At 36.7% G+C, this 25,386-nt stretch overlaps 1 protein-coding gene across 9 annotated transcripts in view; it reads left to right on the top strand.

Moving 5' to 3' along the window:
* Positions 1-25,386, top strand: part of EPB41L2 (erythrocyte membrane protein band 4.1 like 2) — a 198,700-nt gene that overhangs the window by 22,682 nt on the left and 150,632 nt on the right. Inside the window, exon 1 of one of the 9 annotated variants that reach the window (XM_045544351.1) lies at positions 25,003-25,020. The exons of the other annotated variants lie outside the window; for them this stretch is intronic. The gene's annotated coding sequence lies outside the window, so the exon portion shown is untranslated. Of the gene's footprint in view, positions 1-25,002; positions 25,021-25,386 lie in introns of those variants that run through there. 9 annotated transcript variants of the gene reach the window in all.

Genomic DNA, 25,386 nt, shown 5'->3' with positions numbered 1-25,386 from the left:
GAAATATTATTATTATTATTATTTTTTAACAGGGTCTCAATCTGTTACCCAGGCTGAAGTGCAGTGATACGATCATAGCTCACTGTAGCCTCGAATCCCTGGGCTCAAGGGATCCTTCTGCTTCAGCCTCTCAAGTAGCTAGGACTATAGGCATTCACCACCACACCTGGGTATTTTTTAAATTTTTTGTAGACATGGGATCTCTCTATGTTGCCCAGGCTGGTTTTCCAACTCCTGGCCTCCCGCCTGGGCCTCCCAAAGTGGTGGGATTGCAGACATGAGCCACTGGGGCTGGCCAAGACCCTCAAATTTTAAATGATCTCCCACTGCCCACTACCCAGACCACAAAGCAAATTAGCCTCAGACCCAGGTTATAATTCATCTCTTTGTTCACTTTTCACAAGATCTTTTTCTTTATACTTGAGATTCTACCATTTCCCACAAACCTCCGATCATCTCAGTTAGAGGGTCTATTCTAGCCTCCAAACTATGGTGCTATTTATTGTATCATGGCAGCCTTTGTGCTTTCTGTTGTCATAATCATTAACAATGACATTGCTAACCTTTGAGTGCTTACTTTGTGCTAGGGCTGTGGGATAATAAGCATATTGTTTATCTCATTTTACCTCAGAAGCACAGAACATGGTAGATATTGTTGTCCACGTTACAGAAATAAGGAAACTGAAATTTAGAGAGATAAAGTCTTAAAAGGTCAAGGCTTAGATTTGAACCCAGGTTGATCTGATCACAGAGGCAGGCTCATCTACTCTGTATTGTAGTCTTTTGCATGGAATCGTCCTTTGTATTCCACTGGATTGTAAGATTCTTCATAACAATGAATATGTCACTAGTGTGTTTTTGACTCCTACAGCATCTATCACAAAAGAGCTCAGTAAATATTCATTAACTTCATTTGGAAGGATAACTTGACCACATCTTCAAGGTGAAGGCATTGCTGTTCAGTGGGAGAGGAAACAGAAGGTGACATGTGAAGTGCAATAGTAGAACTAAATTTAGGCTCTAGATGTAGGAAGGGGACAAAGGTATGGGGGTTGATTGAACTTTCTATGAAATGATATGGACAGCAGAGTTCTATAACTTTACTCATTTAGTGGTTGTAACATGATTTTCTACATTTATTTACCTGTAAGAGTTTGAAATAGCATCTCAGTTGCTATTGTCATTTCTGGCTTTGTTCGTTGTTATATTTGGTGTTTCCTTCTTTAAGTAGTATTGAAACTGTTTCTCAACAAGAGTTAACAAAATACTGATACCTTTTCATGGAAGATTTTTAAAAAAAATTTTTTGAAACAGTTTTACTCTTGTCACCCCAGGTAGAATGCAGTGGCATCATCATAATTCACTGCAACTTCAAACTCCTGGGCTCAAGTGATCCCCCTGTCTCATCCTCCCAAGTAGCTGGGACTACAGGTGTGCACCATGATGCCCAGCTAATGTTTCTATTTTTTTTTTTTTTTGTTCAGTAGAGATGTGGTCTCGCTCTTGTTCAGGCTGGAAGATTGGTTGTTTTAACGGAGAGAGGTCTTGGACGCTTTTCTCAAGTAGGATCTTGACCTTGTTCTTAACCCAGAGCTTCCAAACCGGTAGGAAGCTTAAGCTGTAGGAGTCCATTTTCTTAGGGATGTGGATTGTGTGAATGGTTGTCCTTTTATAGTCAGGCAATTAGGTGTGAAGAATCTTTTGTCCCTTCTGCCTGTTAAGAAGGTGAAACTCTTAAGCTGTTGAAGAATATTGATTTTCCATTTTTGTAGGGTTTGAGTTTAGTCTTCTTTGTTCTTTTGAACTAACCCCCAAAGGATATTGTGCCAGCTTAATTCTTTAGTGATCCGGGGTCTGGGAATGAACCCAACCTTCCCCAGTTAAGGGACAGTTGAATAACCTTTTGAAAATGAATACTGTCCATAACTTGAGAGATAGGATAAGTGACATGTTCAAGCTAAACTCAGTGTATGACGAGTACTAGTCTAGGAGACAAGAGACCTGAGTTGCTTTAGTCCGTATTTTATCATTAACCAGTTGTATGGTCTCAGAAAAGTAACTCTGAGCTTAATTTTTGTTATTTCTAAACTTGTAATGAGTTGTCTTATATTATCTCCCCCGCCTCCAGCTCCATATGTTTACTGGTTTTAGATACCAAATTTAGTTTCTTTCTGGTAGATATGAAACCATAATTAACATTCCCCTGGTTTGGTTGGGGAAACAGGTCTTTAGTGTCAGTTTGTAACGGCGTTATGCCATGCGGTGTATGCTGAAGCTGGCACGGAGACTTTGTGGTTCATCATATTCATTAGGAGATGTTTTAACTGTCATAAGCACTTTCTGTGTTATTATGTCTTTAAGTAATTGTTGGTGACTATAGATTTAGCCCTTGAGTTCTATTTTTATTGCGGTAAAATATACATAAAGATACATTAAAACTGTATTAAAATATATGTAATATGTATTGGTTTAACCATTTATAAATGTGCAATTCAGTAACATTAAGTATATTCTCAGTGTTGTGCAACCGTCACCTCTATTTCAAGAACCTTTCCATCATCTCAAACATAGATTCTATACCCAGTAAGCATTAACTCCTCCGTTCCCTTTCCCCCCAGCCTCAGGTAACTTTTATTCTACTTTCTGTCTCTATGAATTTGCTGTAGGTTCTTCCTATAAGTGGAATCATACAATATTTGTCCTCTTTTTTTTATGTTTTTTGAGAGACAGAATCTCCTCTGTCGCCCAGGCTGGAGTGCAGTGGCGTGATCATGGCTCACTGTAACGATAACGTTGAATCTGGGCTCTGTCTTCCTTTATCTGGCTTATTTCATTGCCTTTAAAGGCTGAGTAATAGTCCATTGTTTGTATGTGCTGTATTTTGTTTATCCACTCATCTGTTGATGGACATTTGTGTTGTTTTTACCTTTTGGCTGTTGTAATTCCATTATGAACATTGGTGTGCAAGTATCTGTTTGTGTTCCTGTTTTCAGTTCTTTTGGGTGTATACCTAGGAGTGGGATTGCTGGGTTGTGTGGTAATTCTTAAATTTGTGGGGAACCACCAGACTGTATTCTACAGCAGCTGTACCATTTTATATTCCCACCAGCAATTCGCAAGGGTTCTATTTCCTCTACCTCCTTGCCAATACTTGTTATTTTCCTTTTTTTTTTTTTTTTTTGATAATAGCCATCCTGATGTGTGTGAAGTGGTATCTCATTATGGTTTTGATTTGCATTTCCCTAATGGTTTAATAATGTTGAGCATCTTTTTATGTGCTTTTAGGCCATTTTTATATATTCTTTGGAGAAATGTTTATTCAAGGCCATTGGCCGTTTTTGAATGGGGTTTTTTGTTTTTTTGTTATTAGTCCTTGATTTTTAAATGTGACATTGAATAAGGAAGTATGGTATACATAAAGTTGTTTCCTTATGATTTTTGTTTTGACAGGATTGGTAGATGTGAAAACACCCTTTTTCATGCAATTTTTCACAAAAACATTCTTCTGTGACTTGAGAGATTAAATGATATGGTAAACAGAATTTGAGATTTAAAGTTTGAGGCCGCAGTCCATGCCTTGGGCAAGTTAAACTAGCAAGTGAGCCTACCTGTAATATCCTGGGATGATGGGTGCCCTGCCCACTGGCTCTTGATATGAAAATATGAATCTGAAAGCGCTTCATAAACTGAATAATGCCATTTGTTATTTTTCACTTTGACCTATTCAGATATTGCGACCTGTGCATATCTCTGTGAATGAGAAAAAAAATGAAGGTTTGTATAGTACTTGTCTTCAAAGGGACCAAAATTATTTCATTTATTCTCTTTACATTCTTAGGAGCTGAAAGGAGATAAATATTAGTGTATTTTATGGATGAAAGACAATGAAGGATGAAATCCTTGTATTATTCCACAGCTTCCTAAACCACTGTACTAATCCCTCTTTCAGCAAGACTTCATTGTGCTATTCTAAGGCTGTTTCTGTGGTTCTTGACATGACAGTATATAGGAATCTAACTGATATGTAACTTTGGTTCCCGGGTTTATCTGGTAAGCATTTCTTTAAGTGGTTTTCTCTTCAGATGTACTTGTAGGGACTTCTCAGAATTGAAGCCATTTTGAGATTTGCTGTATAGTTTAAACAAATGTTTCCTTTCTCTTTTACACCCTGTTCACTTTGGAGTAAGTGTAGCTACATCCTCTTCAAGAAATCATTTCATGGCATTTCAAGAGGAAAATAATTGTCTTCTACCCAATGTTAATATTAAAATAGCAGTTTTTTTCTATAAATATTATTCTAGTTCTCACTTGTGTACTTTATTAAATGCTGCCTTTAGAATCAATGAAAGGTTGAGATAGAAAACATTATCAGAGTTTCATGGTCAAAAGGCTCATTTTAGAGTGAACATAATTGCTATCTCATAGGTTGGATTTATTCCTTTTGGTTGTAAATGTTTACAGTTCTACTGAATTTTTCAGCTAGTATGTTTATAAATATTATTTTTTTGTGTGTGGCAATTCATATAACAAGAATTGAATGAGGAAATCAGGAAGTTTTAAACTGTAACATTGGCCAAGAGTTGGATTTAATTTATCCTTAGTAACATTTCTAATTAATTAGATAATTCTAATACTTAGAGCTTAGGATGTTTTCTTTTAACATACTTATTGGCACAAACCTATTTGAATTTATTAACCATATTATTTTGGAGCCATTTTGGGTACATAGTTAGCTTCTACTATAGCATTTTTTTGGTGTCCATTCTTACCACTTAAGTAGCTTCCTTTATTATGACTTTAAAAAAAAATTTGTGTATTTTCCATTATTACTTGTTTGCTTACTTCTCTACCCCTTAGCCTAATGGACATTTAGGTAAATCTGTTTTTTAAGTTGAATACTTAAACTAACAATTCGTAATTTTGCCTTTTTTGGAGTGGTGCCTACTAGATATTTAGCACTGTGCTACATTTTAATATTCTTTACCATTCTCTATAAACTATTTAATATAGTAGAGCCTTTGCTACCTTTAAGGTGGAGAATCTCAATTTATTAGCAGCTGTTGCTGTATGCATATAATTCTGTTTGACTACAAATGCATTTTTATAAGGTGAGCCTGGTGGCATCATTATGTAATATAAATGATTCAGGTGAACTTGATTCAGATTCAGAAAATTGTTTATTATTGAGGTGAGTGCTTGAGAAATTGCTTTTTTGAAATGTAGTTCATTTTAAAAAGATACTATTTGAGGTTCTAAAATATGCAAGGAAGGTTGTGTATTATTCTTTGATCTCATTACCATCCAAAGGAAAGCTTATATAAAAATGATTTTTCATTAACTTTTTGCTTTCCGGTATAGAGACTATTATTAGCCAAGTCCTGGCTGTCTGGTCAATTGAGAAATACTTTTCAGTAAAAGCCTATTGATATAGTTTTGGAAGTTTATGGAATACCTGCTCAAGTAGTTGCTTTTCTGAGGCAGGCAGTGGTGAGAGCAGGAGGTTCAAGCCCCAGAAAGGGCCACTGAGCCCAGCCATGGCATGGTGTGAGAGGCCACACTGCCCAGCAGTCAAGGAAGGGGTCAGGCCCTGCAATCACACAGTCTTTGCCTCTTGCTGGCTTTGTTCTTGAGCAAGTCACTTCTCTGGGCCTCTGGTTCTCTTAGGCTTGCTGTAAGTGTACAGCACAGGCCCTGGTAGGAAACAGCTAATAGTTGATCCCTGAACCTTTGTTAAAGTAGTCGAAGATCTGCAAACAGTGATTCCAAATAGTTTTTAGTGTATGTGTGACTGTGAGTACACATGTGTTTGTGGAAGGCTGCAATCCACCTATTATCCTCTTCATTGGAGTTTAGTAGTGCTTGTGTAGTCTGGAGGAGCTGCATAGAAAAACAAAAAACAAAAAACAAACAAGTCCTCCCCTGAGGATTTCATTGTTGGATATAGGGCTCAGAACAGTCAAATCTTGGTTCAGACTTCTAGGTATTGTGGCACCAACAGCTGTGTCCTATTAAAGATCGACTTTTGGCAGTTTGGTAGCAGTTAAACATCACTGGAATGTTTAGGCAATTGCTTTTTAATTTGACAGACATCTCTAAGTTTTTCCAAAGTAAATGTATAAAATATAGTCATTCTTTGACATGTAAATCATATTCAGGATTCCATGGGGGGAAATGAACTTCTAATTTCTGGAATTAATTTAAATTGCCATTAATTCTGGCAATTTAAAAATAGAGCTGTGATAGCTCTAATCCTTTCTGCATGTTTTTAAAAATTTATTTCCATAGAATGAAATTGTGGAATGTAAATTTAGCTTTTGAAAGGACAGTGATTAATGTACTGTTTACCTGGGTGATTCTTCAGCATTGACTAATGGAATTTACTAAAAACACCTTTCACAAGTGCTCAAATGGGGTGGGGATGATATTTTCAGGTTTTTGCAAAATATATCCTAAACTGTTAGGCTTTTTGATCTCAAGCGCACCAGCGTAGTGGCTCATGCCTATCATCTAGCACTGTGGGAGGCCAAGGCAGGAGGGTAGCACTTGAAGCCAGGAATTCGAGAATAGCCTGAGCAACATGGTGAGACCATGTCTCTCCAAAAAATAGAAAAATTAGCTGGGCATGGTGGCTCACACCTGTAGTCACAGCTACTTGGGAGGCTAAGGCAGGAGGATTGCTGCAGCTCAGGAGTTTGAGGTTGCAGTGATCTATGATGACACCACTACACTCTTGTCCAGGCAGCAGAGTGAGACCCTGTCTCAAAAAAGAAACACAAACAAAAAATAAAAAACAAAATCAATTCTAAGCAAAATAGAAGTGTCAGCAATTCCCTGATGCTTTTACCAAGTGGAGCCCACCAAAGGGGGATGTTAAAAGGAAACAAGGTCTTGTGTTTCCTTGCCAGATTTTTAGAAAGGAGAGAGATGTTAGGGAGGAAAATACTCGTGCAAATGTGAAATGTTTAAGGTTTTTTTTCCCCTTTAGTATTCTCTCTGCCTTGCTGATGAGTTATACTGATTGGAAGATGGGAAGGTTGAAATGTTTGCCATTTGATAGCAACAACTGATCACCAAGAGAGAATTGCGATAGCTTTGCAGAATTACTTGTAGCTCTTTACAGCTGAGTTATCAGTCATTTTTTGTGTACCCTCAGTAATCTGGCCGTTCAAAAATGTGACAAGAGTTTTATAGCATGTGTGGAGAAGGGGGGACACAAGAAATAAAGACATGGCAAGTACAGATTATTTTAGAGTGAGAAACACTGCTTTAAATAATTATTTATAGCATTTGAGTCATCTAGTTACACAAGTATGATTAGAGGTCAATAATGAAGAGAAAAATATATATGTAAATATGTATTTATCTGTAGTATATAATGTGCCCTGAAGAACTTCCCATGACACTGGTATAATTTAGTATATATTTAGATAATTTGGCGTATGATTTAGAGACTGCATGACCTTCTTTTCTTGAGATGATGGAAACAAAAAACTTCTATTTGAGGGCTACTGCCGTGAGGGATACATATTTAATGCAGTATTTTAGTGTTCAAAGTACTGAATCAGATTTAACAATTTGCTAATATATTTATAATTAACATTTTCCCTTTTAAAAAAATTAAACCAGTTAGAGTCAACTTTTTATATAGTGTAGTATGTCCTGAGCATCAGACATTGGAATATTTTTACTTCATTGCTTTATTCCTTAGAGAGCAAAATTGTGACTGAGGGATGACCCAATTCATTAGTGACAAATAGCACATGACTAGGTAGTCTCAGAAGGGGAAGTGAGCTCTGTACACAGAGTAGAAAACTGCTTTGTGCCCATGTCATGAAAGACTTGTTTGGCGTATACTTTTCTAAGGGGCCTAATAATTGCTTTGCCCCCTCCAGAGAGTATTTTAAAACAGGTATTAATTCTTAGAAGGTGTCAGTAATTCTGATGTTGCTCATGATTGGTAATGTTGGTGATTTGACATCATTTCTTTGTTCATAGCATGAATGAAGGGCAAATCGACTTTATGAATTATAACTGCTAACTTTTAAACTCAGGTATCTAATTTTCATACATAATGGAATGCTGGCCTTTTGTTTCCTATTATCAGTTTTTTTTCTGCCAGGCCTTTGGAAATGATCTCATCAGCCACCAAATAAGCCTACTGTATGTTGAACATCTGAATTGTGCTCAGGTACTTGTGATAGAAGTCATGATGCACAATTTTCACTTTTTCTTTGGAAATATTTCAACTCCTGGCAGTTTTTGATAAACTATTTAAAATTGGTTATCAGAAGAAAGTTGAATTGACTTTGGAATATTGTGAGACTCTCAGAAATATGAATAAATACTTTTTACACAATTGTTTTTTAATTTTTGAGGGAAATCGAAGTCATTGTTAAATCTCTAATGCTTAGCTTAGGAACTCTACATTTCTGTTGAAATGAACAAATAATTTTCTTTCTTTTGGCTTAATAAATTGAAGTTTTCTCTGTTTGGGTACTGTCTTAAGGCATTGCTGGTTTTAGCATCTTTACATAGGAAATTACTTGGAAACACAATGTTTACAAACTATTATAATGAAAATTATCACAATTGCTTTAAATGTTTTCCTGATGTGATATAGGAAGGGTCGATCACTATAGGGCATGATAATTGAATAAAGATTAAAAGTCTCCATAGATTATCCTTTATTTTATTTCAAAAAGATGAACAGGCTGCTATCCTTAAGTGTCATTTTTTGATAGACATTGGGACAAGAACTTAAAACCACACAAGAATTTCATTTTTGATGATGTAATGTTCATATAAACTTTTCAGAATGATGCCAGCCCTATTGCTATGACGTTTGGCTCATGAGGCCACTATTAATCATTGGCTACATTCATCATTGGCCTCGTATCTTTTTGGCAAACATTTGAGTCTCTGTAGATTTGTGAGGTAATGGGTAATTGTTTGACTTGCTAGGCAACAGCCTGCTGAGACCCAGTTGTGTTCCCGGGGGGAGCTATAACAGCTATGTTGGGGCTTGGCCCTGTGGAAAGGAAGCTTATTTGTCTTAGTGTCAGCTTTTTTTTTTTTTGGTATTACAATACATAGTTGGATGTGGGTGATACACACTTAAGACGTGAGTCTGAATTGTAAGCCTTGCTGTTAAGACTAAGTGTATTTCAGATTTAAAGGAATCAACTACATCTAATGGTTCTGGCTTACAGAAAGAAAAGAAAAAAAACAAAACAACAACTCCAAATTCAGCCCTGATATTTAACTTTTTCATATTTGGTTGTCATCAAGTAATTTTCATTTATTAGGAAAACATGTTTTTCTGATGTATTTTGCCTGCTTAGCCCCTTATGTAGTATGTACTTGGAATGAGGGTTATAAAATGTCCTGAGAATTCTTACACCTGAGCTTATTAAGCCAGGCAAATGAGTTAAATAGGTAAAACCATGACAGAGTAATCTTAAGACCAGTGATGCATATTACATGTATTGAGGTACCTAAAGGAATGGAGGTAAGATGAGTGCAGAGGGCCATATTGCAGCTGGAGGGCTGGGCAGAGGGGGCCCTCCATAGACACGAGAGGAGTTAAAGTTCTGTCTGTAAGGCATAGGGATCCATTGTAGCTGCTAAGTTGTGGCAAGGTGAAAGCATTGAAACAAGATGATGTAGGATTTTCAGAGATGTCCAGGATGGTTTGTGTGGAAGGCCTGCATTGGTGGTGTACATCAGGAGAGGCAGGTTTATTGGTACACAGTGGCTACCCTCATGAAGTAACATTTACCATGTTCAGTTCTCTTTAGCTCAGAGTTTGAGCCTCTGCCTTAGAGACACAAATTCATTCTTGTCAATCAGTCTCTTGATACTGGCGCTTAGGAAATCTGAACTATGACCTTCCTCCTTTCTCCCAAGCAAGAAAAACGAAAAACAAAAACCCAGCACCCACAAACAAACAGTGAACCTTTAGGTGAGATGGTAGGTTATAAATTGAAATGACAATTTGTTAACTTACAGAGAAAAATATAATATGGACATCATCCTGTCTAGTGTGTGTTCTGTTTCTTGGCCACATGGCACATTGTCAGATGAGTTGTGGGAGCGGAGTAAGAACTGGAAGGTTGAGTAATGATAAGAGAAGGCTTATGAGTAAATCATTGTTATTTTTTGTATCTGTTATCTGTCTGTTCCTGGGCTGGGTGCTTTCTCTTGTTCATGTAGCTTTAACAAAATGAATCTCGTCCCTGTCTTTGTCCATCACAATAAGACTATTCTTGCTAGAAGTGACTAAGTATGTGGGTCAGTCTGATCACTCTCTCCTTCTGAATTCCTTTTATCTGTCTCCTCATTGCTGGCCACTCTTAAGATTGACAAACTTCTTAGTCATTTTAATAATTTCAGTCATACTGCCTCAAGTCTTGGTGACCTGGGGCCATTTGGTATTTTTTTTTAGGTGACTTTGCATAGCTTTGGTCTACTTTGTGATGATTTTTCTGTACTCTCAAAGGATAATCTTATATTTAGGTTTCCTTTTGCCCCTCTATAATGCATACAGTTTGAAAAGACCAAGACAGCTGGCAGGGAAGTAATCTGGGAGGCCAGCTCAGGACTTCAGTTCCTGGCTCTGTCTGAGCTTGCCTTGCTGCTTGTATAGTATTTCTATACCTTAGGGGATTTGGAGTAGAGGGTTTGCTATAGGAATGAAGAAAGAGGAATCAATCTATCAATCTTTTTTTTCCCCCACCCCCCAATCTATCAGTCTTTTCAAAGAATAGATGACAGACTCTAATGAGGACAGATGAGTGAAAGAGAGAATGGAATCAGGCAACTCTGCAGTGAAAGCCCAGGGGATAGTCACTTTTGTGGGAAGATGATTAATTTTTGACAAAGCCACAGTAGATCATTCAAGTGGGGATAATTATGGGCCAGTGGTTTGATATTTTGCCTTTGCCTATTGATCAAGGCCAGAAATGTACATTTGGGTAATCTACATTAGAAATAATGGCTGTCTGATCTTGAATGAGTCTTTTTACTTTTTCTGGGCATCTCTAAAACAAATCTGTAAAAAGGTAATAATTCATGCCTTGTGTTCCTTAGGATGTTGGTTTGATGATTAATGGTAAAATAGCTAATATTATGGTGTTATGCTAAGTACTTTTGGGTACAGTGTCTCATTTAGTCTTCAGAACAAGTTAGGAATTGGATATGTTTGTCCCTGTCATTTGGAAGGGGAAACAGGCATAGAGAGGCACCCAAGTTCATAGTTACCAAGGGTGGACTTGGTACTTGTAGATGTCTAGCTGCTAAACACACCCTAACCACTACACTGCATTACTTCTCAGATAATTTATATGAAAGCAATCCAAAAAGCATACGGCTTTAAAAAAAATAGCAAGCCTTGAAATGAGCAGAGTAGAATGAGGTCTCCAGTGGAGAAGATGGGCTGGCCTGAGTTTTGAAATGATACTGATAAAATGAAGAATATAGAGGAAGAAAACTATTCTTAGGAGATTCTAGGGTATTAAAGGAAGAATGGCTTTGAATCAAATAAAGATGTATTAAAGAGGAGATTATTTAATGTTAAACTTCAGCTGAGGATCTATGTAGAGGATAGGAACCCCAAATCCCAGAAGTTGGCTTTTTCTCATGCTCAGGTATCACTTCCTCAGAGAAGCCCTGAGATTGGTTGGGACAGGATGGTATAAGATCTGGAGTATCCAGTGCTTAGTATAATATCTAATGCATCACAGGTGCTTGACATTTGTTAAATAAAGGAATTGTGGGGGCAGACCTCAGGGATATAACTTGAATAAGACGTGGTGGCCACTGCCATTAGTGAGCTCTCAGTCTAGTCGGGGAGCTTGATTGTTAAAACATAAATAAATTGTCATGTGCTACCAAAGAGCTCTTGTGGTGGACGTAGACCTTTGGCTTGTGGTCCTGCTTATTTACCATCTGTCACATGCCATCATTCTGTGATAGAAATGTCTTGTTTTGGGAACCTCTTGAGGCCAGGAGATTTAGTAGTGCCATAGCCTCTTTCTTGGCCTGGATACAAGACCCCTTATAATGAGTGCCCCTCCTTCCTGGCAGCTCTGCACCCTCATTTTTCAACAACCTTAACTATAACCCTATACACTAGTGATACCAAATTACTCATTTTCCTTTTGAACATGCCATATTGTGTTATGGCTTGGGGTTTTGTATTTGTTCTTCCCTCTGCCTGTTTTCTCTTTTCCTCACCTGCCAAATTTCTGCTCACCTTCCAAGTTCAGTTAAAAAAGGTATTCGTCTTAGTGAGTTCTTTGCTTGCCCTTGCCCCTGCTTCAGTTGACTCTCCTTCATCTGTGATTCTGCCTCTGTCGTGGACCTATAGCTTTATAATTGTGTCTTCACTCCCAGTAACCAGAGTGCTTTGTCTTACTTTCCTCTTTTTTTCTCAGCGTTCAGCTCAATGGTCGAGTCATGGAGGGTACTCAATGACTAGATCCTGAATGAATAAAATAATAATGGCTGACTGCCACTTATAAAATGACAGTTTTCTCCAATATTTGTTTTTAAAAAGCTTTATTTATTTGATGTGGAAAAGAAGTTAAATATTCCTGTAGAAATAGAGTTCTTTTCAGGAAAGGGAAGTTTGTTTTTGTATCCACTGAAATCTTTGGCTTACTACAGATGAGATGGAACTAATTTTGGAGGGAAGATGAAGGACAACAGATGGAAAGAAATAAGTAAGAAATAATAAGAAATAAGTAAGGCTATTTATATCCTTCAGAAGTTTCTTTAGTCACTGACTGTATAGCAGATGAAATAATAAAATCCTTAAGTATTTTTTATTACTTAGCAATCATATATACATGTTAAAATAGTAGCATGTATCAATATATGGAAGGAATGCTTTTTGCATTCTTTCATTTTTTGAAACTTTTTGTGTAAAACTTATCTAACATACTTTTCCTGGACATAATAGCTTCATTTCCTTTTAAATTGAGATTCAACACTTTTTACTAATTTATTCAACAAACATGTAGTGGTACCAAGCAATATTGTAGTAATGGAAATAAGATGGTTTACAAAACAGGTAAAAATTCCTGCCTTCATGGAAATCACCTTCTAAAGTTGAATCTGGTATGATGATGTCACAAGAATTTTATACAGAAACATGTTTGAGTACTTAATATCTATGATATTCATAAGAGGTTAATATTGTAGAATTCTATTTTAAAAGAGTTTTTTTTAAAGGCTTATATACAATGATATTATTTATAGTTTGGAAGGAAATACACCCTAGGAACAATTGATGATGATGGTGATTACATTGTTTTTATAATGGCAGCCAACACAAATTTCTTACCAGGCACTGTAATATAATTAGAATACTTTAATTCATTGAAACCCCACACTAAGTTTTGAGATAGGTGCTATCAATTATTTTCCTTTTACAGATGAGGAGACTAAGGGAAGGAGATTAAATCACTTGCACAGCAGATAAATGGTGGAGCCAGTTTTGAACTTAAGCATGTTAGTAATTTATTATTCAAAACAAGGCAATTGAGAAATTGTTCCCTTTAATAGACTTTATGTAGATTTGCATATAAAGCTGATGAAGAATTATCTGTAGAAGGTAGTGTAAAAAATATAGTATCATGTGGAAGATAATGTAATAATTATGAGCACTATTAGAGCCAGACTGCCTGGGTTTTCACTTAACAGCCATATGCCTTAGTTTCATCATCAATGAAATGGAAATAAGAATAATATTTACCTCATGGAGTTTTTGTATGGATTAAATTAGTATTAAATATATGCAAAAACTTAGCAGAATGGTGAACAGTGCAGTGTTCAGGAAGTATTACCTGCTGCTCTTTTATTGCACCATTTTTTAAAATAATTCACTTTCTTGAAGGTTTATTTTTAAGTTGCCATATTTTGGGATGTATACCTTGCTTTTTTTCCTGATTCATTTTTCTGTTTTGTATCAGTTGGGAGTTTTGGGTCAAAGTTTGCTCAGAGGGTATTAGAGTTCAGTTCTTTGAGTTTATGTAGGATTTTTAATGTTTCTCATTAATTCTTGCTTGCTACACCTTCTAATAGATAGTTAGAGCCACCAGTACATTTTATAACATAGGGAGTCCTGCAGTCTTGAAATGATGTTTGTTGAAGTGATATTCTTCTGGGTGAGCTCCTTCTGTGGAAGGGTCACAGCACTCACTAAACTCCCTTGAAGTAACGGGAGAGGGAGAGATCAGAGAACTTAGGGATTGTTTCAAGAGCATGATCAGCACAGTGAGTGCTGAAGAGCTTGGGGGTCGTGGGAAACCCCATCAGTAAACTGAGCAACTTTGACCATAATCATCAGTGATGGGCCGCTTGACCCTGTCTAAAGAGTGAGCCGAAATTGTTGATTGGCATCTCTCACCAAATAAACTTTAGATATTTATCATGGAAAAAATCAATCTATCCGTCTTTTCACTGACATTTCATTCAACTGTGGTTAACTCCAGTGATGGGAACATTTTGGAATGTGTGTAAGCAATAGATAGGGAGAGGAAATCACTTTGGGTCAAGGTGAATATAAAGGGCAGAATTATATAATAGACTGTTTAGAATGTAATAATGAGAACACTACATAGTAAAACTTGAGAAAGGCTACAAAAACTGGTATCAGACACTCAACTTTAAATTACTGTCACTTTAAATGAAAAAAAATTGAAATGAGCTAAGCATCACATTTAAGACAATAGAAAAAAAAAACAACCCAAGAATAAGTCCTTGTAATAAGGAAGGAGGGAGTTAATGACATGAACAAAAATTGTAAAAGAAAGAACAAAACAAAAATGCCAAGAGCTAATTCTCTGGTGGGGTGGAAGGAGGGAGGGATGGGAAGTCACCCAATAAATGATAACCCGTTAGCTATTTTATCTAGGGAAAAAAAAAAAAAGAGAAAAAATGTACCACCTCAGAAGACATTATAACTACATACATCTATGGTAATAATTTTGAAAGCACCAACAAAATAGAAACATATGTTTTCCTCCAGAAAAAATAGAAAACCTTAGAAATTAATAACCATGGAAAAGATTGAAAAATATTAGTTGCTGGACCTAGACTATGGGAAAATGTTTTCATACAATCATGGAATAGAAAACTCCCAATCTGTTCTAGAAAATAGAAATGCATTGAAGCATTCTTCTTATGTTTTCAAGCTAATATAACCCTGGTAACAAGTACTGTAACAAGTACTGACTAGAATAATGACAAAAAGAAAATTATAAGCTTATGTCACCCATAAATATATGTAAGGGCCTAGTAGAACAGAGAAAGAAAAGTCTGTTGTAACCAAGTAGAATGAATGAAGGAACACTATACCATTTTATACTCCTTTAATAGAATTTACCATATTGCTAATTAAAAGGAAAACATATAATTGTTTGCTAGGTAAGGCATTAAGGAATTTTATGAAATTCCAATATCATTCATGAAAATGCTAACTAAATTAGAAATACAATTTCTCTAACATGCCAAATGTCTTTCTAAATAATGTGAAACATTATATTTAACAATATACTAGTAGCACAGTATACTCAAGGTTAAGATAAAAAATTATTACTTTTAGTCATTTATGTGATTTTTGAAATTTGTCAGTACAATATGACAAGTAATGAGCATAAATATTGGAAAAGAGGAATCAAAATTATTCTTCACAGTTTATATAATATTCTGTGTGTAAAACCCAAGTGAATTAAGGGATAACTGATTAGAAAATTTTATGTAAAACAGATCTTATTTATTTATTTAAAAAATTTTCCCAGGAGTATAGATTCAAGTTGCCCTGAATATATGCTCCTGTAAAGAAGATCTTATTTCCAGTTCCTAATAATGTGAAATTCTGTTTTCTAGGGACAAATCTAACAAGTTATGTAAAATCTTTATAAATTGTGAAACATTGAAGGATATGAAAGAAGGGCTGAATAAATGGAGAGATGTTTATTGTCCATATATGGGGATGCTCGATATTGTAAAGATACCAGTTTTCCCCAAATAAATCTATATTTCAGTGAAAATTCATCCATAATCCAAACAGGGCTTTTATGGGCCAGCTATCCTAAAATTCATGTACAAATTAAGAATAGCTAAAATAATTTTGAAGAACACGTTGGGACAACTTGCCTGTACCATATATCAAGGCTATTATTAAAACTCCTCTGGTAAGGATAGATAATTAGACCAGTAAACCTAATTTAAACTGATATAAGTCTAGCTGGCTGTGGTGGCACCTTTTCGTTGTCCTGGCTACTTGGGAGTCTGAGGCAGAAGGATCACTTGAGGCCAGGAGTTCAAGGCTGCAGTGAGCTATGATTGTGCGAGTGTACTACAGCCTGGGCTACAAACCTGTCTCTTAAAACAAACAAAAAAACCGAATTAAGTCTCAATATAAACCAATATAAGGAAGCTTGTTATAGAGGCTGCATTATAAGTCAGTAGGGAAAGGGGAAAAAAAAATTTCGTTCCCTACTTCATACCATATACAAAATTGCATTATAGATACATTATAGATAGACTGAAAGGTGGAAAGGCAATCTTTAAAATTTTTAGAAGAAAGTATAAGCATTGTTGTGGAACACAGAAAACAGAGATGGTAAAAAGATTGAGAGATTTTATTCTGTTAAAATAAACTTCCACACAAGAAAATAATCACTCTGAAAAGATAAGACTCAACTTGGTATAATATTTTCACCAATGAGTAGAAAATTGATTTTTAAAATCCAGCTGGTGTTCAGTACTTGTTTTATTCCTGACAAGGTCTTACCTACTGTGAATATTAAAACCAGTAGTATAATGTTAAAATTTTAAAGCACTTTGCAAAACATATTCATGTATATTTTCATTTAGTTATTCTAATTACTTTCTGAGATCATAATCTAGGCAGGATTTTTATTCCGATTCAAATTAACCAGCAGTAGATACTTGTACTTATCTTTTCTGATTCCTAGTTAAGTTCTTTCATAGTTTTTTTTCCAACCCACAGTTTAAAGTCTAGGTATACTTCACTTATGTAGCAGATTTATTCCTGAAAAAGTCATGTTCAGATAAGTGTTTAGAACAAGTGGTATTTTAAATGTAACTATGGTGGCTTTCTAATTTTAGAGATCCAACGGTGAGTCTTTTTAAATAAATAATGACTTACTGATTTATTGCCTGGGCTTTTTTTTTTCTGGTTACTATAGTAGTTCTTAAACCTTAGTATGTGTAGGAATCATCCAGTAAATTTATGAAAAACACAGATTCTGTGACCCCCTCCAGTCTCAGAATTCTGCCCTTTCTGTTTCTACATTGGTTTTTTAAGGACTGTGAATTTTTCTCATTCATTTTGGTATTCTCCACAGTGAACAGACTGGTGGAATGTGTGTGTGTGTGTGTGTGTGTTTCCTTATTAAGTACTTAATAAATATTTGCAAGATGAATTCAGGAAGAGCTACCCAGAAGGCAATATCTGAACAAAATTAATACTGTATTAATTGTGGATGGAGAACACTGGAAAGAATTTAATGCTCAAAAGTTAGATGTGTGTTGAAATTGGTTTTCAATTAAACTGTTAAGCATTATTTTCAAACATTTTTTCACAAGCAAGATCATTTAAAAACATAATTATTTTAAAATTCCATTCCTGTTCCTTCTGGAAAAGGCATAACAGAAAATAAGAGTGAATGAAGAAAAATCACATTGTTTTGCACAAGTACCCCAAGCCTTCTTGAAGGTTAACAGTTTTCTTCTCAGGAAAGTTGTCCTCTAGCCACAGGCTACTGGGAATTGTTCAGCACATTGGCAGCAACACAGAAAACTGCCCTTTTCACCCTTTCCAGCACACAGACCTAGACAATTCATAGCTGGAACCCATCTTCAAGAAAGTGCTGGCTTTATTGAAGCCAAATGTCAGAGTTTTTCATTTAGGTACATGAAGGGCCTTCTGTGCTCTTGCCATATATAATAAAGTAAACCACACGGACATACTTGAAAACAACACAAACAAGCAAACAAAACACCCTCAACTTACTGTGTGTGAATACAGATGCAAACATAACCTAGTTTGTAATAAATACATCTCTCTGTCTTGCTCACTTTTTACCCCTCCTCAGTGTTAGCTGTGTGCTTTTTAATATAGTAACTGTGTAATAAATATTAATTGAATATGGGGTAGAGGTAGGATGAGAACAAACAGAAATCAGTGACCAATTCTACATTTTTCACCTCTTTTGTTGTTTGGAAAAAAAGTTCAGTTTTATTTTAAGATGGGTTTTCTAATGTGAAAAATTTAAAAATGTAACAGGAGTAAAGAGATTCCTTAATGACCCATTTAGTTCAATTCTGAGGTAAATCATTCCCAAGCTGAAGTTTTCCTAACATGGGCCAGAAAACCTGTGTTTGAACAGTGAACTTGAGTGCTTTATCATCTTTTGCCAGACCACTGGATAACCCTGGGCCAGTTGTTCTGTTGTCGTTTACCTATTTGAAAGTAAGCTGTGTGAAGATGTGGGCAATTAACTCAAGAAATGTGTGTTTTTGCTTTTTTGGTGATTATCTTGCAGGCTATTTTATGCTAGTGTTGAACAGCACACAACGCTATTTTCAAACCTACAGGAGTAAATCTCCAACATAGAGGCCTATTTCTTCTTGCTCTTTTCCACACTTTCTCATTAATATTAACAATTATAGATGTACTTTGAAGATGCTGATAAACAATAATGTGGAATCTCTTTGATACTCTGTTTTGATTTTAGAGATAAAAGATAGTCTGGTTTACTAACATTTAGTTAAGGCAAGCAGTGAATGAAAGCATGTTAACAATTAGTGCTTGTAGTTTATCTATTTAAATTGGAAAAATTACCTAAAATACCAAGGTGTGCCTTTTGTACCTAGACAACAGGCAAGCCTGGTCTCTGTACTGACTAGACATGCAAGCGTTTTCCTTTCAATTTCTAAGTTGAATTCCTTGGTTTGTCTTCCAGATTTCTTCCTTGTATAATCCATAGGATTTATTTTGTTGGAATAATTCAAAGTGTACCTTTGAAAAGGAGTTCTGAACTTGAGCATATTTTAAATTAGTGTTTATATTGGACTCTGACTGAAAAATATTCTTTTGATTATCTTCCATTATATCAAAGTGTAGTGGGTCTTGTGTAATTGAATCGAGGTTCCTTTGCTTATCATTTTTGTGTATGTGGTTTTTGGACAGTTTCTGATATCGTACGTGCTCTTTTGGAGAAGTTGCTTTTGCGTCATTTTTGGAACTTGTTTGTGGTTCAAGTCATTTTTGGAGACAGAAATGTTCCCGGGAAAATACTGGGTTGATTTTTTTTTTTTAATCTCTGAATTGTGAGCTTGGTTCACAGATTGGATTTTGGCATTCAGCTCAACCAGGGCAGGGTAGTATCCAGCTTCATTTTGTGAGTGACTGTAGATGCCTTTTTACCATTTGGGCTTTTTTGTTTTTTAAATAAATGACCAGTCTTTGAAATTTTAAGCCAAATGGTATACAAAGGAATTCCTGGTTTCCAAAGGATCCTCTTTAATTTTGTGTTTAAAAGGCAGTATTGGCTTTATTTTTAGAAATTAAATATGTTACAGCTGTTGAGTAATTTACCACCTCCTGCCCTCACCTTCCCTTAAATAATCAGAGGAGAAAAATGTGGGTTGATTTTGTGTAGTTGAATAAAAAACAGAACTTCAGCTTCATCTTTGTGACTGGCACAAATGCGTTTATGTGATCCACAAGATCGTAGAAAAACGCTAGATTCAAATGAAAGATGTCGTGAGTGAGTGGGTTGCCTGTGGGTTTTTTTTTAATTACACCTATTTTAACTACTTATTTGAAACTTAGCTCGGATTTGAGAATAGTGGGAAGCCAAGGACAATTAAGCGTCAGGAAATGGCTTCACGTGTTGCCTATTGCATCCTTGACGATTTGGATAAAACAGAAACAGCTGTGATTCCAAATGTCCTATAAATTTCAAATGTTGATGTAGCACACTTTATGAGCTCATTTAATGAAGAACTTTGCCTATATGTCTTTGGTGACTTGCTTTTAGTTTTCTTCCCACAAAAATGCAAAATATTTGGGGTTCTTACTGCTAAATGAAAAATTATGTGCATTTGGCTCTGTAAAGCAAGTAGCCTTGAGAGATGGGTTTGCCTAGAAATTGACTACGTTTTTGTGGGAGAACGGGTGAAAAGGGCAGTTTTCCTGTATTGCTGCCAAAAGGTCTGAACAATTTGTAGTAGCTTGTGGCTAGAAAACAACTTCTGTGAGGCAAAAACAGCAACTCCAAACTGGCTCTGGGTATGTGTGAGAAAGTGTTCTATTTTTCTCTCTACTTGAGTATTAGGCTTTGTAGAACATTTCTTTTAAAAAGTGAATTGTTAATATCGACTGCTTAAAATGGTGTTTTAGCTGATTTGGATAAAAGTTTGGAGAAATATATTTGGAGTTAGCACAAGTGGGGAAATAATGTACTTAAAGGTAGCATTTATATTTTGCTTTTGTTATAGCCATGTGCTTGTGTAGTAATTCATTTTTTTTTCTTCCCGTCTTAAGAATGAAGGTAAATTTTGACATCTAAGTTACAGAAATGGGTTTTGTCGATTTGTTTTTTAACTGATTAGAAATGTGTTTTCTTCTTAGTTCACTTGGGCAGTGTGTTCCGTTTTGTATTCAAAGTGTGTTTATAAAATACTATGTGTAACTACTGGTAATTGCCATTTATTAGTACTTAGAGTGTGCCAGGCACCATGCGGATGTCCTTACGTTGGTTATATCGTTTACTTCTCTGGACAAGGGAAATAGTTTAGAGAGGGTAAATGTCATGTAGCTTAGAAGGTGATTGGAGACAGGAGCTAGAGTCCTATTTGTGTATTCCTAATTATTTCAAAAAAGTTTTCCATGTATTTATTCATTTTGTAGGCTAAAAATCTGTAAAAGATTATTCTTGTAGAATGGGCTTAGATGTGGAGTGAAGATAGACTTGGTTTGGCTTAGTTTTACTGTTTTCACCAGGCTTTCTTTCCTTTCCTTTCTTTCTTTCTAGATAGGGTCTTGCTGTATTGCCCAGGCTAGAGTGCAGTGGCGTCATCATAGCTCACTGCAACTACAAACTTCTGAGTTTAGGAGATCCTCCTGCCTGAGCCCCCTTAGTAGATGGGACAACAGGTGCGTGCCACCATGCCTGGCAACTTTTTTTATTTTTTGTGAAGACGAGGGCTCATTATTGCCCAGGCTGGTCATGGACTACTGGCCTCAAGCAATCCGTCTCTGCCCCCTTGGCCTCCCAAAGTGCTAGGATGATAGGTATCAGCCACCATGCCCAGCCTAAGCTCTTTCTTAAATTGAAGCTTCCCACCATACATGAGTATATGTGTACTTAATTATTTAATATAATTTTGTGATCTGAATTAGCAGTTACCACCATATAAACACAATGACATTGTTACTTAAATGATCTAAACTTTGTTTTACTTTGTTGGCCTTAATTTGATTTTTCTCTTCCGTTGGAGATATCTATTAGCTTTTCATTAAAATGCAGGCAATAGATGGTTAAGGTATAAGCTTTTTCTTATCTTAATATTTTGCCCTATTCATCAACATCAGTTTCTTCTTCATTGTATATTTAATTAGTCTGATGTTCATCATTTAGCACAGTGGTGTTAAACCCGGGTAGAGGTGGCTGAGTGATGCTTTTTCCCTAAGGGACATTTGGCAATGTCTGGAGGCATTTTTGATTGTCATGACTTAAGGGCGTGCTACTAGTGGTAGCAGCCAGCGATGCTGCTAAACTTCCCACAGTTCGCAGGACGACTCCACAAAGCAGAATGTCAGTAGTGTAGAGGCTGAGAAACCCTGAGCTAGCTAACAAAACAACTCAATGGTAACTGGGCAAGTTTTTATTCTCGCTTCTAGAGATGGCGGAAGAGGATATCCCTCTGTTTGTTCTCCCAGCCCTAAGCTAAATAACACATGTTGACCTTACACTGGATTCTATCTTTCACTTCCTTCCTACCTTCATCCCATCCCCAATTCTGACTTAGGGGAGGTCACATTAAACTATTATATACATTCTGTTAGCCATAATGGTTGACTCCCTGTTCAGAATGAACTACCTTGGCTTGGGGTGGGAGAAAAGCCAAAGAATGAAAAGGATACCCATCGAAGATAAATTTCATTTAACTCAGTTTTGACGAAGGTCCTAGTGTGCCTCCCAGAATTATATTGAGTACCAGAGAATGCAGTTGTGATTGACGAACATGTGTCTCTACGTATCTATAGATAAGGTTGATTAGCTTTGTAAACTGAAAATTGAAATACAATAGATAAATAGAATTTTTAGAAAACCTTAACAAGAGACCTCTGAGTCCAATATCTATAAAATACCTACCTTGTTAATAGAGAAATTGATTGAGTTTTATCTTTTATTACCTCAGGAGTTCTTGGGCCTAAACTTTGTGATTTTGATTAAATACAAAAAGTTGAAAGGAGCAGCTTGTAGTGGTCTTTCCTTTCCTACTTGATGCCTTTGCAGGAACTTAGGAGTCTGTACTTCCTTTCTTTGTTCCCTCCATCCTTCACGAATGGCTCCAGTTTTACCCTACTCCATCTTCTACTCCTACACTGTTTTGCATATTGCTTTATGCAGATATTTCTCAGAATGGATTGTGGTCACGGGCTTACTCCCTGTGTCCATTTTAAGGCTATGATGTCCTAGCACAGTGCTGAGTACATAGTATCCAGTCCCTAAATTTTGAGCAAATGAATGGTGGAGGAGAAGGAGATGCAAACACCTTAGCAGTCTTAAAACTGAATGACGGAAAATGGTTACTAGGATGACTGAAAGACAGGGTGCTGAGGAAGGAGCCTGTCAGTGAAGATAAGAATTGTTATGTTAGCATGATCATACTGGTGTGGTTTGCTGTGCATCTTCTTTTTTGATGCTGGAGGTCTGGATGAGTGAGGCTAGAAGGCTAGCAGGCTAGCATGTGGTTTGTCTGAGGTTCCTCTAAGTATCTTCCCGCTCTGAAGGGCTGGTAGCTTTGGCATGTTCTTGAGTATGATCTGCCTATTTGTTGGCATATGGGTTTAAATTTAGACTACCCTACTGAGTTCTTTAAAAAACTGTTTTATATATTCATCCATTTATTTTTTCTTTATGCCTATCAGGAAGAACTGGGTTTCAAATTGTGAGAAATGGCCCTTGAAGTCCTGCAGTGATTGCCCGATGGCAGCACTCTTGTGGCACCTGGAATTCTGGGCTAGGCTTCTTCGGGCTGATATCCGTCCTTAGCCTTCAATTCTATTGGCCCTTGAATTTGAAGAGACATAACTCCACTTTACTCTGGGGTTTCTTCTCTTACATGAATTGCTGTCACCATTAGTGGCTTGGTTCGAATAAATAGCAACTCTATAATGTGCATGTTCTGTTTTTATGTTAAATTACACAAAAGCATTTATTAGACACTTGGTTTCAATCTAGAGATAATTGTGGGAATAGCTGTTTCTTTCAGCAAACGGCCAACTAGCAGGGCACCGGTACTTAGCACTTTTGGCTATGCCATTGGACTTGTCCCTTGCAACTTGAACATGCCTGATTGCACAGGTATTTGCATGGTTGAACAAATTGTATTTGGACAATAAACTGTTATCCTGTCAGTGATTAGAGAGGCAGGACATATTTATATATGGTTTACTTTGGTAAGAGAATTAAGAGAATATTACCAAATATTTTCGTAAAAGGGGAGAAAACAAGAGTACTTTTCGAGAGTAAATATTCTTTCTTTAATGGTATGTCAATATTGGAACTTGGCCTCGTACTGGGGCAGATTTTCTTTTTTCCTGAATGGCTAGTATCTTTTCTTTTTTGTAACATAGAGTTTGTTAGACAGAATATTAAGATTTTTCCTATTGGAGGATAGCTGTAGTTGGATTGTGCCTGAGAACATAGGAACATCCAATTTATAGTGTTAGTTTTTTTGAGTCTGTAATTTTTTTGCTTTATGTGCAGGTGTGAAGTTGATGTCCAGAAGAGTGGGAGTGTGGGTTGACTAGGGAACTCTTGTAGGATTTCTGGGGATCAGCAAGGATCCATTTAAATTTTGTGGCTATGAATTTAAATTGAGAAAAGTTATCATGATTATTTTTGTTTGGCTGCTTGGGTGCAAGTCTGAAGTAAGGCTAGAGATAGATGCAAGCATAAAGAAGAGGATGAGTGTACTGGAGGGAGAGAGGGGCAAGGGAATTAGGGTATGATGGTGGCCCCTGGAATCCAATTTGCTTAAGGAGGGGAATGAAGACTGGGGCAGTAGGAAAGTGATAGTGGCACAGGGGCCTTAGGGTGAAAGAATTGTTGGAGTTGGGGTTCAAGAGGGATTGAGCTGCAAAGATGCAAGATACTCAGAAGTTGGGATGCATGAAATTGAGATAATTATAGGGTTATAAGTCTAGGTTAGCATTTTTCAAGAAATCATTTTAGAGGGCATTTAAAAAAATGAAATAAACAACATGAGAGTCAGGGCCTCATCAAGCCTGTAGAAAACTTCTCTGCAAATTAAAAAAAAAAAGGCTTCCCTTTTGGGAGAGGAAAGAAAAAGGGGAAGGGAGGTGTCTCTTTTTCTGGCTGAGGTGTTCTGCTCGCAGGGAGAAGGCTGGGTGAGTGGAAGGGTCGGGGCTGGATTTAGCACAAACTGCCCAAGCTTAGGCTTTAGTCTTGGACAGAGTGGATCACACATAGTCATTTGGAAACTGTTTCCATTAAAACTGGGTGTGTTTACTGTATATTCTGTGAAGTGGGTTGGGATGTAAATAGTTTCCTCTGGATCACAGTTGGAGAAAATGGAAAGCCAGTGCTTGGGGTGTGACCGTGGGAATGGGAAACTGAGACAGTGAGAAGAACAGGATCACTGGAAATTTGCTTTTTAAATAGAACACACACAAACACACACAGTCCTCTGCTCTCTGCCTTACAGAAAGGAGGAGGAGTATGGGTAGTAAGTAAAAACTGTTTAGATTTGGAATGCATTATGCATGTTGAAGGTTTGGGATTCAGGTCCCGCCCACCCCCCAAGACCCTAAGCATTGTGGGGTAGTGAACAGTGTGGCCCAGATACTGGTTGAGCTTCTGGTCCAACATGGGTCTCCCCAGCTGCATTGTCTGTCAGACCAAGGGAAGTAGATTAGAAAAAATGCCAGGGTCTAGGGCATCTCAAAGATCCTGTGAGTCTGTGAAAGGTGGGCGGTGAGGAGAGGGGACTTTTGATCTGCTTTGGGTCATAGAGAGCTTTCTGGGCCTTAGTTATGGGTTGCCTACAAAACACATCACCAGCAGCAGGTAGTTGAAAATTGAGTAATTTTTA

The sequence above is a fragment of the Lemur catta genome, chromosome 2 (assembly GCF_020740605.2).
Source record: "Lemur catta isolate mLemCat1 chromosome 2, mLemCat1.pri, whole genome shotgun sequence".
NCBI classification, from domain to species: Eukaryota; Metazoa; Chordata; class Mammalia; order Primates; family Lemuridae; genus Lemur; species Lemur catta.
Note: the sequence above shows the minus strand (reverse complement) of the source record. Positions and strands in the feature narration are given on the sequence as shown.